This window comes from Pleurodeles waltl, unplaced genomic scaffold (assembly GCF_031143425.1).
Source record: "Pleurodeles waltl isolate 20211129_DDA unplaced genomic scaffold, aPleWal1.hap1.20221129 scaffold_91, whole genome shotgun sequence".
Classification (NCBI taxonomy): domain Eukaryota; kingdom Metazoa; phylum Chordata; class Amphibia; order Caudata; family Salamandridae; genus Pleurodeles; species Pleurodeles waltl.
This window is the reverse complement of record NW_027150403.1, coordinates 775677-789304: the sequence shown is the minus strand read 5'-3', so window position 1 is coordinate 789304 and position 13628 is coordinate 775677. Positions and strand designations below refer to the sequence as shown.

Genomic DNA, 13628 nt, shown 5'->3' with positions numbered 1-13628 from the left:
GTATTTACAAGGTGGTGTTAAGCCACAAAAAGTGGCTGAACGCCATCTTGTAAATACCGCGCAGTGCATAGTGCCACCGGGGCGTCACTAAAAGTGATGCTCCGTTGGCGATTGGGCCTTGTAAGTCTGGCACCTTATTTGCTCAAGGTGTGTGTTCTTGGTGAGGGCAGGAAAGCTATTTTCGCTCTCATACCTTCCTTCCTTGGCTGGCTTGAATGCGGTAGGCTCAGGCTTCAATGCAAAGGTCAAACAGTGAGCAACTGACTGACGTAAGCTGGCGCAACTCCTCTTGGTGAGCTGTGACAGATGCCCCAGGAGCGTAGTACCTCACGATGGTGAGGGATAGACACAGTCTCTTTTATCTCAGCTTGCCTGTCAGCTGAGTCAGGAAATGCAAATACTGGGAAAAAGCCCAGCGACTTGCTGTTTTCGCTTGGCTTCGAACCAGGGACCTTTTGCATGTGAGGTGCACATGATAACCACTACACTACACAAACAGACACACTTGCCGGTTTGCTTCATGTGGCTATGCATTGTACTGGAACCACCACACTATGGAAACAGACACACCTGCTTGCTTTATGTGGCTCTGCATTGGACTGGGATGCAAGGACTGAGGGCCAATGTTCATGACGCTTTAAGCTGAGCCTTCCGGAACACGATCTCTTGCCTTGGAAGAAAGGAACTGGCATCACTTTCATTCCAAGAGGTGATTTCAGAACTGGACCCGAAATTACCATGGAGAAGCACTGTGCATTTAATGTTCCTATGAGCACTGCTGCTCCAGCACAGAAAAGCAGTTGCAAAGAAATCTCGCATACCTTCATGATGCTGAACCGTCTCAACGCAGGTATAAAGCATGTATTGCATTGCAACATGACATCTTACAAGAGTGAAAAGCAGAAATACTCCTGTTTAAAACACAGACTGAACCTATAAAGGTAAGGGTTTGTCTGGGATTTGAACCAAGGTCTCTCACAACCGAAGCGAGAATCATACCCCTACACCAAATAGACTGCTGCTGCAGAGGCATTTGAAACATCTTCTGAAGCGTCTTTCAGGAAAGCAGGGCCATTTGGAGGCTCTCTCTCTAAGCGTGCCATAGCAATTGATGTTTTCTGTCAAGGATTTTTTGTTTGCCTCTAGCAAGGAAAGAGGTAGTCAAGATGCCCTGTGCCAGTGAGCTGAACTAGGGCACTGATGTGAAAAGCAGACCCTTTCTGGTAGTTGTAACCCTCTGCAAGTCCTGGACCCTTGCACCTTAGACTTCCAGACCAGAAGCACTGAAGGGCCTGCTAGCTCTTGAGCCAGAGAAGCATGCATCTTGGATTCAAGCACACTTGCTCGCTCAGCGCTCAATCAGGCTCGATCAGGCGAGATTTATAGTAGTGGCTCATAGGCCTGAAACACTCACCTGGGAGACGCGGGGTGGCTGATTTCCCGGAATGGCCCTTGATGGGGAAATCACCTCCTTTCCCCCGCCTCATTTCAGAATTGTGTGCAAGTCGCAAGACAGTGTTCAGGGGTTCATGGGTACTGCCTACTCCCAGCTGCCTCTCTGTCTTCTTCATGTAAATTGCAAGTCACGAGGAGGCACCATTGCCAATATGCTCTGCCCACCTAACCAAGAAACCCAGTTTGAGCTTGTCTGCCTGTGTTGTTGCAGGGGCAGTGTCTTCTTTGCCCAAAAGGTGGCAGGAGAGACTCACTTCAAACGATAGAATCAACTGCTTAAGTAGAAACCAGCATGGTAGTTACTGTCATAAAGTGCAGCTCTAACAGAAGGTGTGCCTGAGATGCCCCTTCCAGTAATACACAGAATTTTGATTGAGGGCCCAGCCGATGGGTTGGTGGATTTCTCCTCACATGCCACAGCAGCTTCCAAAGATAGTGGTGTGAGGAGCTGGCTGTGCAAACAGAGCAAGATTTAAGGTAAGAAAAAACACCTGTTAGGAGTGGGATTTGAACCCACGCCTCCATGAAGAGACCAGAAGGCTCAGCTTCACTGAAGATCAAGCTCTCTTGAGTCTGGCACCTTAGACCACTCGGCCATCCTGACAGCCAAAACATTGTGCAGGTCTGACTCTTTAGTCTGCACTTGTTGATGCTGCCGCTTGCAATGTTCCTATCAAAGTCACAGCTTTAAAGGCCCCACAATATAACATGGCCAAGAAAAAAAAAAAAAACAGAACAAGAAACAAGGCACATGCACGACCACCGAGGGATGCAGATAACTTTTTATCGTCCTGCAATAGTAAAGCACATTTTACACAGGTCACAAGTTTTTAAAGGTCATTTCTGTCTAAGTGTGCATTGAGAGAGACTGAGGTTTTAGTGAGCAAACACAAAAGCTACTGCTGCCCAGTGTCGAACCGGGGACCTTTTGCGTGTGAGGCAAATGTGATAACCACTACACTACAGAAACAAGCTTGCTGGCTTGACTGAAGGAGCACAGTTCCCCTCATATGTTTGCCCGATTTCCTCTATACTTGATCAGCAGTTGCTCAGAATGCGAGGGGTAAGTGTGAAAATTGCAGCAGTGTCAGCCAGCATGCATACACTCAGACGTCCTGAAAAGTCACAGCTGCGGGCAGAGACAGACAAATATCTGATGCCTAAATGCCAGGAACGCAAGCCTGTGAAATCATCACACAGGGCGCACTGAGAGCAAGCAGGAAGGAAGCCAAGGCATTGTAATCCATTTTTCGCCTGAGGCAAAAAATATGTTTTGCGCAACAATGCTTCGAGTGGAATGAGAAATGTTGAGGGGTTGTGTATTTTGAGCAGGATTTGATTGTTTTCCGCAAAAATGGGCTCGTCCGGGATTTGAACCCAGGACTTCTCGCACCCAAAGCGAGAATCATACCCCTAGACCAACGAGCCTGGGCACAGAAGCGCTACGGCTCCCACCCTGCTCCGAGGGTTGGTATCAGAGAGTGGGAGACTTCATCCCAAAGCAAGAAACGCCACATGGTGCTCTCTTCTGCAGTATGACTAGAGTAATTTGCATGGCCGTCATCGAACATGACATAAAAAGCCTCTATCCTTTAGACATTTTGTCCCAGATTTACAAGAAAATGACTGAGCGCGACGCTGTGCCAAATTTGCAAGCCCCACGCTCCGTCATTTTCAAAATGCAGGGAAGCGCCGTATTTAGTAGAATACAGCGCACCCCTGTGCTTCCCCCTGCGCCAGCTCTAAATTAGCTGCTGAGCGCCAACGCAGCCGTTCTTGCACCATGGTACAAGGATGACTGCGTTGAGGGGGAAATTGTTTTTGTGCAGGAAGGGACACCTTCCTGGCCAAAAGAAAAATCTTCAATGGTGATTTGCTCTTACTTCTATGTGTGCTGCAGAATGCAGCACACATAGAAAGAGAAAAAACGAGGAGAAATGAAAACATTTCTCCTCAGTGCGCTACTCTAACGATACCCCTGGGATGGCATTGGATTTTGGCGCTGACGCAGATTTACGACAACTCCTAAATCTGGAGCAGCATCAAAATGCTATGGTGTTGCTGTGGCACATTCACAGCAACACCCATTGCACGCCCCTTCCAGGGAAAGCGCTGAATGCTAAGGTGCCGTATTTACAAGGTGGTGTTAAGCCACAAAAAGTGGCTGAACGCCATCTTGTAAATACCGCGCAGTGCATAGTGCCACCGGGGCGTCACTAAAAGTGATGCTCCGTTGGCGATTGGGCCTTGTAAGTCTGGCACCTTATTTGCTCAAGGTGTGTGTTCTTGGTGAGGGCAGGAAAGCTATTTTCGCTCTCATACCTTCCTTCCTTGGCTGGCTTGAATGCGGTAGGCTCAGGCTTCAATGCAAAGGTCAAACAGTGAGCAACTGACTGACGTAAGCTGGCGCAACTCCTCTTGGTGAGCTGTGACAGATGCCCCAGGAGCGTAGTACCTCACGATGGTGAGGGATAGACACAGTCTCTTTTATCTCAGCTTGCCTGTCAGCTGAGTCAGGAAATGCAAATACTGGGAAAAAGCCCAGCGACTTGCTGTTTTTGCTTGGCTTCGAACCAGGGACCTTTTGCATGTGAGGTGCGCATGATAACCACTACACTACACAAACAGACACACTTGCCGGTTTGCTTCATGTGGCTATGCATTGTACTGGAACCACCACACTATGGAAACAGACACACCTGCTTGCTTTATGTGGCTCTGCATTGTACTGGGATGCAAGGACTGAGGGCCAATGTTCATGACGCTTTAAGCTGAGCCTTCCGGAACACGATCTCTTGCCTTGGAAGAAAGGAACTGGCATCACTTTCATTCCAAGAGGTGATTTCAGAACTGGACCCGAAATTACCATGGAGAAGCACTGTGCATTTAATGTTCCTATGAGCACTGCTGCTCCAGCACAGAAAAGCAGTTGCAAAGAAATCTCGCATACCTTCATGATGCTGAACCGTCTCAACGCAGGTATAAAGCATGTATTGCATTGCAACATGACATCTTACAAGAGTGAAAAGCAGAAATACTCCTGTTTAAAACACAGACTGAACCTATAAAGGTAAGGGTTTGTCTGGGATTTGAACCAAGGTCCTCTCACAACCGAAGCGAGAATCATACCCCTACACCAAATAGACTGCTGCTGCAGAGGCATTTGAAACATCTTCTGAAGCGTCTTTCAGGAAAGCAGGGCCATTTGGAGGCTCTCTCTCTAAGCGTGCCATAGCAATTGATGTTTTCTGTCAAGGATTTTTTGTTTGCCTCTAGCAAGGAAAGAGGTAGTCAAGATGCCCTGTGCCAGTGAGCTGAACTAGGGCACTGATGTGAAAAGCAGACCCTTTCTGGTAGTTGTAACCCTCTGCAAGTCCTGGACTCTTGCACCTTAGACTTCCAGACCAGAAGCACTGAAGGGCCTGCTAGCTCTTGAGCCAGAGAAGCATGCCTCTTGGATTCAAGCACACTTGCTCGCTCAGCGCTCGATCAGACTCGATCAGGCGAGATTTATAGTAGTGGCTCATAGGCCTGAAACACTCACCTGGGAGACGCGGGGTGGCTGATTTCCCGGAATGGCCCTTGATGGGGAAATCACCTCCTTTCCCCCGCCTCATTTCAGAATTGTGTGCAAGTCGCAAGACAGTGTTCAGGGGTTCATGGGTACTGCCTACTCCCAGCTGCCTCTCTGTCTTCTTCATGTAAATTGCAAGTCACGAGGAGGCACCATTGCCAATATGCTCCGCCCACCTAACCAAGAAACCCAGTTTGAGCTTGTCTGCCTGTGTTGTTGCAGGGGCAGTGTCTTCTTTGCCCAAAAGGTGGCAGGAGAGACTCACTTCAAACGATAGAATCAACTGCTTAAGTAGAAACCAGCATGGTAGTTACTGTCATAAAGTGCAGCTCTAACAGAAGGTGTGCCTGAGATGCCCCTTCCAGTAATACACAGAATTTTGATTGAGGGCCCAGCCGATGGGTTGGTGGATTTCTCCTCACATGCCACAGCAGCTTCCAAAGATAGTGGTGTGAGGAGCTGGCTGTGCAAGCAGAGCAAGATTTAAGGTAAGAAAACACACCTGTTAGGAGTGGGATTTGAACCAACGCCTCCATGAAAAGACCAGAAGGCTCAGCTTCACTGAAGATCAAGCTCTCTTGAGTCTGACACCTTAGACCACTCGGCCATCCTGACAGCCAAAACATTGTGCAGGTCTGACTCTTCAGTCTGCACTTGTTGATGCTGCCGCTTGCAATGTTCCTATCAAAGTCACAGCTTTAAAGGCCCCACAATATAACATGGCCAAGAAAAAAAAAAAAAAACAGAACAAGAAACAAGGCACATGCACGACCACCGAGGGATGCAGATAACTTTTTATCGTCCTGCAATAGTAAAGCACATTTTACACAGGTCACAAGTTTTTAAAGGTCATTTCTGTCTAAGTGTGCATTGAGAGAGACTGAGGTTTTAGTGAGCAAACACAAAAGCTACTGCTGCCCAGTGTCGAACCGGGGACCTTCTGCGAGAGAGGCAAATGTGATAACCACTACCCTACAGAAACAAGCTTGCTGGCTTGACTGAAGGAGCACAGTTCCCCTCATATGTTTGCCCGATTTCCTCTATACTTGATCAGCAGTTGCTCAGAATGCGAGGGGTAAGTGTGAAAATTGCAGCGGTGTCAGCCAGCATGCATACACTCAGACGTCCTGAAAAGTCACAGCTGCGGGCAGAGACAGACAAATATCTGATGCCTAAATGCCAGGAACGCAAGCCTGTGAAATCATCACACAGGGAGCACTGAGAGCAAGCAGGAAGGAAGCCAAGGCATTGTAATCCATTTTTCGCCTGAGGCAAAAAATATGTTTTGCGCAACAATGCTTCGAGTGGAATGAGAAATGTTGAGGGGTTGTGTATTTTGAGCAGGATTTGATTGTTTCCTGCTAAAATGGGCTCATCCGGGATTTGAACCCGGGACCTCTCGCACACGAAGCGAGAATCATACCCCTAGACCAACGAGCCTGGGCACAGAAGCGCTACGGCTCCCACCCTGCTCCGAGGGTTGGTGGCAGAGAGTGGGAGACTACATCCCAAAGCAAGAAACGCCACATGTTGCTCTCTTCTGCAGTATGACTAGAGTCATTTGCATGGCCGTCATCGAACATTACATAAAAAGCCTCTATCCTTTAGACATTTTGTCCCAGATTTACAAGAAAATGACTGAGCGTGACGCTGTGCCAAATTTGCAAGCCCCACGCTCCGTCATTTTCAAAATGCAGGGAAGCGCCGTATTTAGTAGAATACAGCGCACCCCTGTGCTTCCCCCTGCGCCAGCTCTAAATTAGCTGCTGAGCGACAACGCAGCCGTTCTTGCACCATGGTACAAGGATGACTGCGTTGAGGGGGAAATTGTTTTTGTGCAGGAAGGGACACCTTCCTGGCCAAAAGAAAAATCTTCAATGGTGATTTGCTCTTACTTCTATGTGTGCTGCAGAATGCAGCACACATAGAAAGAGAAAAAACGAGGAGAAATGAAAAAATTTCTCCTCAGTGCACCACTCTAACGATACCCCTGGGATGGCGTTGGATTTTGGCGCTGACGCAGATTTACGACAACTCCTAAATCTGGAGCAGCATTAAAATGCTATGGTGTTGCTGTGGCACACTCACAGCAACACCCATTGCACGCCCCTTCCAGGGAAAGCGCTGAATGCTAAGGTGCCGTATTTACAAGGTGGTGTTAAGCCACAAAAAGTGGCTGAACGCCATCTTGTAAATACCGCGCAGTGCATAGTGCCACCGGGGCGTCACTAAAAGTGATGCTCCGTTGGCGATTGGGCCTTGTAAGTCTGGCACCTTATTTGCTCAAGGTGTGTGTTCTTGGTGAGGGCAGGAAAGCTATTTTCGCTCTCATACCTTCCTTCCTTGGCTGGCTTGAATGCGGTAGGCTCAGGCTTCAATGCAAAGGTCAAACAGTGAGCAACTGACTGACGTAAGCTGGCGCAACTCCTCTTGGTGAGTTGTGACAGATGCCCCAGGAGCGTAGTACTTCACGATGGTGAGGGATAGACGCAGTCTCTTTTATCTCAGCTTGTCTGTCAGCTGAGTCAGGAAATGCAAATACTGGGAAAAAGCCCAGCGACTTGCTGTATTTGCTTGGCTTCGAACCAGGGACCTTTTGCATGTGAGGTGCGCATGATAACCACTACACTACACAAACAGACACACTTGCTGGCTTGCTTCATGTGGCTATGCATTGTACTGGAACCACCACACTATGGAAACAGACACACCTGCTTGCTTTATGTGGCTCTGCATTGGACTGGGATGCAAGGACTGAGGGCTAATGTTCATGACGCTCAAAGCTGAGCCTTCCGGAACACGATCTCTTGCCTTGGAAGAAAGGAACTGGCATCACTTTCATTCCAAGAGGTAATTTCAGAACTGGACCCGAAATTACCATGGAGAAGCACTGTGCATTTAATGTTCCTATGAGCACTGCTGCTCCAGCACAGAAAAGCAGTTGCAAAGAAATCTCGCATACCTTCATGATGCTGAACCGTCTCAACGCAGGTATTAAGCATGTATTGCATTGCAACATGACATCTTACAAGAGTGAAAAGCAGAAATACTCCTGTTTAAAACACAGACTGAACCTATAAAGGTAAGGGTTTGTCTGGGATTTGAACCAAGGTCCTCTCACACCCGAAGCGAGAATCATACCCCTATACCAACTAGACTGCTGCTGCAGAGATATTTGAAACATCTTCTGAAGCGTCTTTCAGAAAACCAGGGCCATTCGGAGGCTCTCTCTCTAAGCGTGCCATAGCAATTGATGTTTTCTATCAAGGATTTTTTATTTGTCTCTAGCAAGGAAAGAGGTAGTCAAGATGCCCTGTGCCAGTGAGCTGAACTAGGGCACTGATGTGAAAAGCAGACCCTTTCTGGTAGTTGTAACCCTCTGCAAGTCCTGGACCCTTGCACCTTAGACTTCCAGACCAGAAGCACTGAAGGGCCTGCTAGCTCTTGAGCCAGAGAAGCATGCCTCTTGGATTCAAGCACACTTGCTCACTCAGCGCTCGATCAAGCGAGATTTATAGTAGTGGCTCATAGGCCTGAAACACTCACCTGGGAGACGCGGGGTGGCTGATTTCCCGGAATGGCCCTTGATGGGGAAATCACCTCCTTTCCCCCGCCTCATTTCAGAATTGTGTGCAAGTCGCAAGACAGTGTTCAGGGGTTCATGGGTACTGCCTACTCCCAGCTGCCTCTCTGTCTTCTTCATGTAAATTGCAAGTCACGAAGAGGCACCATTGCCAATATGCTCCGCCCACCTAACCAAGAAACCCAGTTTGAGCTTGTCTGCCTGTGTTGTTGCAGGGGCAGTGTCTTCTTTGCCCAAAAGGTGGCAGGAGAGACTCACTTCAAACGATAGAATCAACTGCTTAAGTAGAAACCAGCATGGTAGTTACTGTCATAAAGTGCAGCTCTAACAGAAGGTGTGCCTGAGATGCCCCTTCCAGTAATACACAGAATTTTGATTGAGGGCCCAGCCGATGGGTTGGTGGATTTCTCCTCACATGCCACAGCAGCTTCCAAAGATAGTGGTGTGAGGAGCTGGCTGTGCAAGCAGAGCAAGACTTAAGGTTTAGAAAACACACCTGTTAGGAGTGGGATTTGAACCCACGCCTCCATGAAGATACCAGAAGGCTCAGCTTCACTGAAGATCAAGCTCTCTTGAGTCTGGCACCTTAGACCACTCGGCCATCCTGACAGCCAAAACATTGTGCAGGTCTGACTCTTCAGTCTGCACTTGTTGATGCTGCCGCTTGCAATGTTCCTATCAAAGTCACAGCTTTAAAGGCCCCACAATATAACATGGCCAAGAAAAAAAAAAAAACAGAACAAGAAACAAGGCACATGCACGACCACCGAGGGATGCAGATAACTTTTTATCGTCCTGCAATAGTAAAGCACATTTTGCACAGGTCACAAGTTTTTAAAGGTCATTTCTGTCTAAGTGTGCATTGAGAGAGACTGAGGTTTTAGTGAGCAAACACAAAAGCTACTGCTGCCCAGTGTCGAACCTGGGACCTTTTGCGTGTGAGGCAAATGTGATAACCACTACACTACAGAAACAAGCTTGCTGGCTTGACTGAAGGAGCACAGTTCCCCTCATATGTTTGCCCGATTTCCTCTATACTTGATCAGCAGTTGCTCAGAATGCGAGGGGTAAGTGTGAAAATTGCAGCAGTGTCAGCCAGCATGCATACACTCAGACGTCCTGCAAAGTCACAGCTGCGGGCAGAGACAGACAAATATCTGATGCCTAAATGCCAGGAACGCAAGCCTGTGAAATCATCACACAGGGCGCACTGAGAGCAAGCAGGAAGGAAGCCAAGGCATTGTAATCCATTTTTCGCCTGAGGCAAAAAATATGTTTTGCGCAACAATGCTTCGAGTGGAATGAGAAATGTTGAGGGGTTGTGTATTTTGAGCAGGATTTGATTGTTTTCAGCTAAAATGGGCTTGTTCAGGATTTGAACCCGGGACTTCTCGCACCCGAAGTGAGAACCATACCCCTAGACCAACGAGCATGGGCACAGAAGTGCTACGACGCCCACCCTGCTCCGAGGGTTGGTGGCAGAGAGTGGGAGACTACATCCCAAAGCAAGAAACGCCACATGGTGCTCTCTTCTGCAGTATGACTAGAGTCATTTGCATGGTCGTCATCGAACATGACATAAAAAGCCTCTATCCTTTAGACATTTTGTCCCAGATTTACAAGAAAATGACTGAGCGCGACGCTGTGCCAAATTTGCAAGCCCCACGCTCCGTCATTTTCAAAATGCAGGGAAGCGCCGTATTTAGTAGAATACAGCGCACCCCTGTGCTTCCCCCGCGCCAGCTCTAAATTAGCTGCTGAGCGCCAACGCAGCCATTCTTGCACCATGGTACAAGGATGACTGTGTTGAGGGGGAATTTGTTTTTGTGCAGGAAGGGACACCTTCCTGGCCAAAAGAAAAATCTTCAATTGTGATTTGCTCTTACTTCTATGTGTGCTGCAGAATGCAGCACACATAGAAAGAGAAAAAACGAGGAGAAATGAAAACATTTCTCCTCAGTGCGCCACTCTAACGATACCCCTGGGATGGCGTTGGATTTTGGCGCTGACGCAGATTTACGACAACTCCTAAATCTGGAGCAGCATCAAAATGCTATGGTGTTGCTGTGGCACACTCACAGCAACACCCATTGCACGCCCCTTCCAGGGAAAGCGCTGAATGCTAAGGTGCCGTATTTACAAGGTGGTGTTAAGCCACAAAAAGTGGCTGAACGCCATCTTGTAAATACCGCGCAGTGCATAGTGCCACCGGGGCGTCACTAAAAGTGATGCTCCGTTGGCGATTGGGCCTTGTAAGTCTGGCACCTTATTTGCTCAAGGTGTGTGTTCTTGGTTCTTTTGCGTGTGAGGCAAATGTGATAACCACTACACTACAGAAACAAGCTTGCTGGCTTGACTGAAGGAGCACAGTTCCCCTCATATGTTTGCCCGATTTCCTCTATACTTGATCAGCAGTTGCTCAGAATGCGAGGGGTAAGTGTGAAAATTGCAGCGGTGTCAGCCAGCATGCATACACTCAGACGTCCTGAAAAGTCACAGCTGCGGGCAGAGACAGACAAATATCTGATGCCTAAATGCCAGGAACGCAAGCCTGTGAAATCATCACACAGGGCGCACTGAGAGCAAGCAGGAAGGAAGCCAAGGCATTGTAATCCATTTTTCGCCTGAGGCAAAAAATATGTTTTGCGCAACAATGCTTCGAGTGGAATGAGAAATGTTGAGGGGTTGTGTATTTTGAGCAGGATTTGATTGTTTTCCGCTAAAATGGGCTAGTCCGGGATTTGAACCCGGGACCTCTCGCACCCGAAGCGAGAATCATACCCCTAGACCAACGAGCCTGGGCACAGAAGCGCTACGGCTCCCACCCTGCTCCGAGGGTTGGTGGCAGAGAGTGGGAGACTACATCCCAAAGCAAGAAACGCCACATGGTGCTCTCTTCTGCAGTATGACTAGAGTCATTTGCATGGTCGTCATCGAACATGACATAAAAAGCCTCTATCCTTTAGACATTTTGTCCCAGATTTACAAGAAAATGACTGAGCGCGACGCTGTGCCAAATTTGCAAGCCCCACGCTCCGTCATTTTCAAAATGCAGGGAAGCGCCGTATTTAGTAGAATACAGCGCACCCCTGTGCTTCCCCCTGCTCTAAATTAGCTGCTGAGCGCCAACGCAGCCGTTCTTGCACCATGGTACAAGGATGACTGCGTTGAGGGGGAAATTGTTTTTGTGCAGGAAGGGACACCTTCCTGGCCAAAAGAAAAATCTTCAATTGTGATTTGCTCTTACTTCTATGTGTGCTGCAGAATGCAGCACACATAGAAAGAGAAAAAACGAGGAGAAATGAAAACATTTCTCCTCAGTGCGCCACTCTAACGATACCCCTGGGATGGCGTTGGATTTTGGCGCTGACGCAGATTTACGACAACTCCTAAATCTGGAGCAGCATCAAAATGCTATGGTGTTGCTGTGGCACTCTCACAGCAACACCCATTGCACGCCCCTTCCAGGGAAAGCGCTGAATGCTAAGGTGCCGTATTTACAAGGTGGTGTTAAGCCACAAAAAGTGGCTGAACGCCATCTTGTAAATACCGCGCAGTGCATAGTGCCACCGGGGCGTCACTAAAAGTGATGCTCCGTTGGCGATTGGGCCTTGTAAGTCTGGCACCTTATTTGCTCAAGGTGTGTGTTCTTGGTTCTTTTGCGTGTGAGGCAAATGTGATAACCACTACACTACAGAAACAAGCTTGCTGGCTTGACTGAAGGAGCACAGTTCCCCTCATATGTTTGCCCGATTTCCTCTATACTTGATCAGCAGTTGCTCAGAATGCGAGGGGTAAGTGTGAAAATTGCAGCGGTGTCAGCCAGCATGCATACACTCAGACGTCCTGAAAAGTCACAGCTGCGGGCAGAGACAGACAAATATCTGATCCCTAAATGCCAGGAACGCAAGCCTGTGAAATCATCACACAGGGCGCACTGAGAGCAAGCAGGAAGGAAGCCAAGGCATTGTAATCCATTTTTCGCCTGAGGCAAAAAATATGTTTTGCGCAACAATGCTTCGAGTGGAATGAGAAATGTTGAGGGGTTGTGTATTTTGAGCAGGATTTGATTGTTTTCCGCTAAAATGGGCTCGTCCGGGATTTGAACCCGGGACCTCTCGCACCCGAAGCGAGAATCATACCCCTAGACCAACGAGCCTGGGAACAGAAGCGCTACGGCTCCCACCCTGCTCTGAGGGTTGGTGGCAGAGAGTGGGAGACTACATCCCAAAGCAAGAAACGCCACATGGTGCTCTCTTCTGCATTATGACTAGAGTCATTTGCATGGTCGTCATCGAACATGACATAAAAAGCCTCTATCCTTTAGACATTTTGTCCCAGATTTACAAGAAAATGACTGAGCGCGACGCTGTGCCAAATTTGCAAGCCCCACGCTCCGTCATTTTCAAAATGCAGTGAAGCGCCGTATTTAGTAGAATACAGCGCACCCCTGTGCTTCCCCCTGCTCTAAATTAGCTGCTGAGCGCCAACGCAGCCGTTCTTGCACCATGGTACAAGGATGACTGCGTTGAGGGGGAAATTGTTTTTGTGCAGGAAGGGACACCTTCCTGGCCAAAAGAAAAATCTTCAATGGTGATTTGCTCTTACTTCTATGTGTGCTGCAGAATGCAGCACACATAGAAAGAGAAAAAACTAGGAGAAATGAAAACATTTCTCCTCAGTGCGCCACTCTAACGATACCCCTGGGATGGCGTTGGATTTTGGCGCTGACGCAGATTTACGACAACTCCTAAATCTGGAGCAGCATCAAAATGCTATGGTGTTGCTGTGGCACACTCACAGCAACACCCATTGCACGCCCCTTCCAGGGAAAGTGCTGAATGCTAAGGTGCCGTATTTACAAGGTGGTGTTAAGCCACAAAAAGTGGCTGAACGCCATCTTGTAAATACCGCGCAGTGCATAGTGCCACCGGGGCGTCACTAAAAGTGATGCTCCGTTGGCGATTGGGCCTTGTAAGTCTGGCACCTTATTTGCTCAAGGTGTGTGTTCTTGGT

At 48.3% G+C, this 13628-nt stretch overlaps 4 non-coding genes across 4 annotated transcripts; all 4 read right to left on the bottom strand.

Moving 5' to 3' along the window:
• Positions 1-2811: 2811 nt before the first annotated feature.
• On the bottom strand, positions 2812-2883 carry TRNAP-UGG (transfer RNA proline (anticodon UGG)). Its single transcript has one exon. It is a non-coding gene; the product is annotated as a tRNA-Pro (tRNA).
• A 3514-nt stretch (positions 2884-6397) lies between these two features.
• On the bottom strand, positions 6398-6469 carry TRNAT-CGU (transfer RNA threonine (anticodon CGU)). The gene has a single exon. It is a non-coding gene; the product is annotated as a tRNA-Thr (tRNA).
• Positions 6470-11338: 4869 nt separating this feature from the next.
• Positions 11339-11410, bottom strand: TRNAP-CGG (transfer RNA proline (anticodon CGG)). Its single transcript has one exon. It is a non-coding gene; the product is annotated as a tRNA-Pro (tRNA).
• Positions 11411-12699: 1289 nt separating this feature from the next.
• TRNAP-CGG (transfer RNA proline (anticodon CGG)) lies at positions 12700-12771 on the bottom strand. The gene has a single exon. It is a non-coding gene; the product is annotated as a tRNA-Pro (tRNA).
• Between the last annotated feature and the right edge of the window lie 857 nt (positions 12772-13628).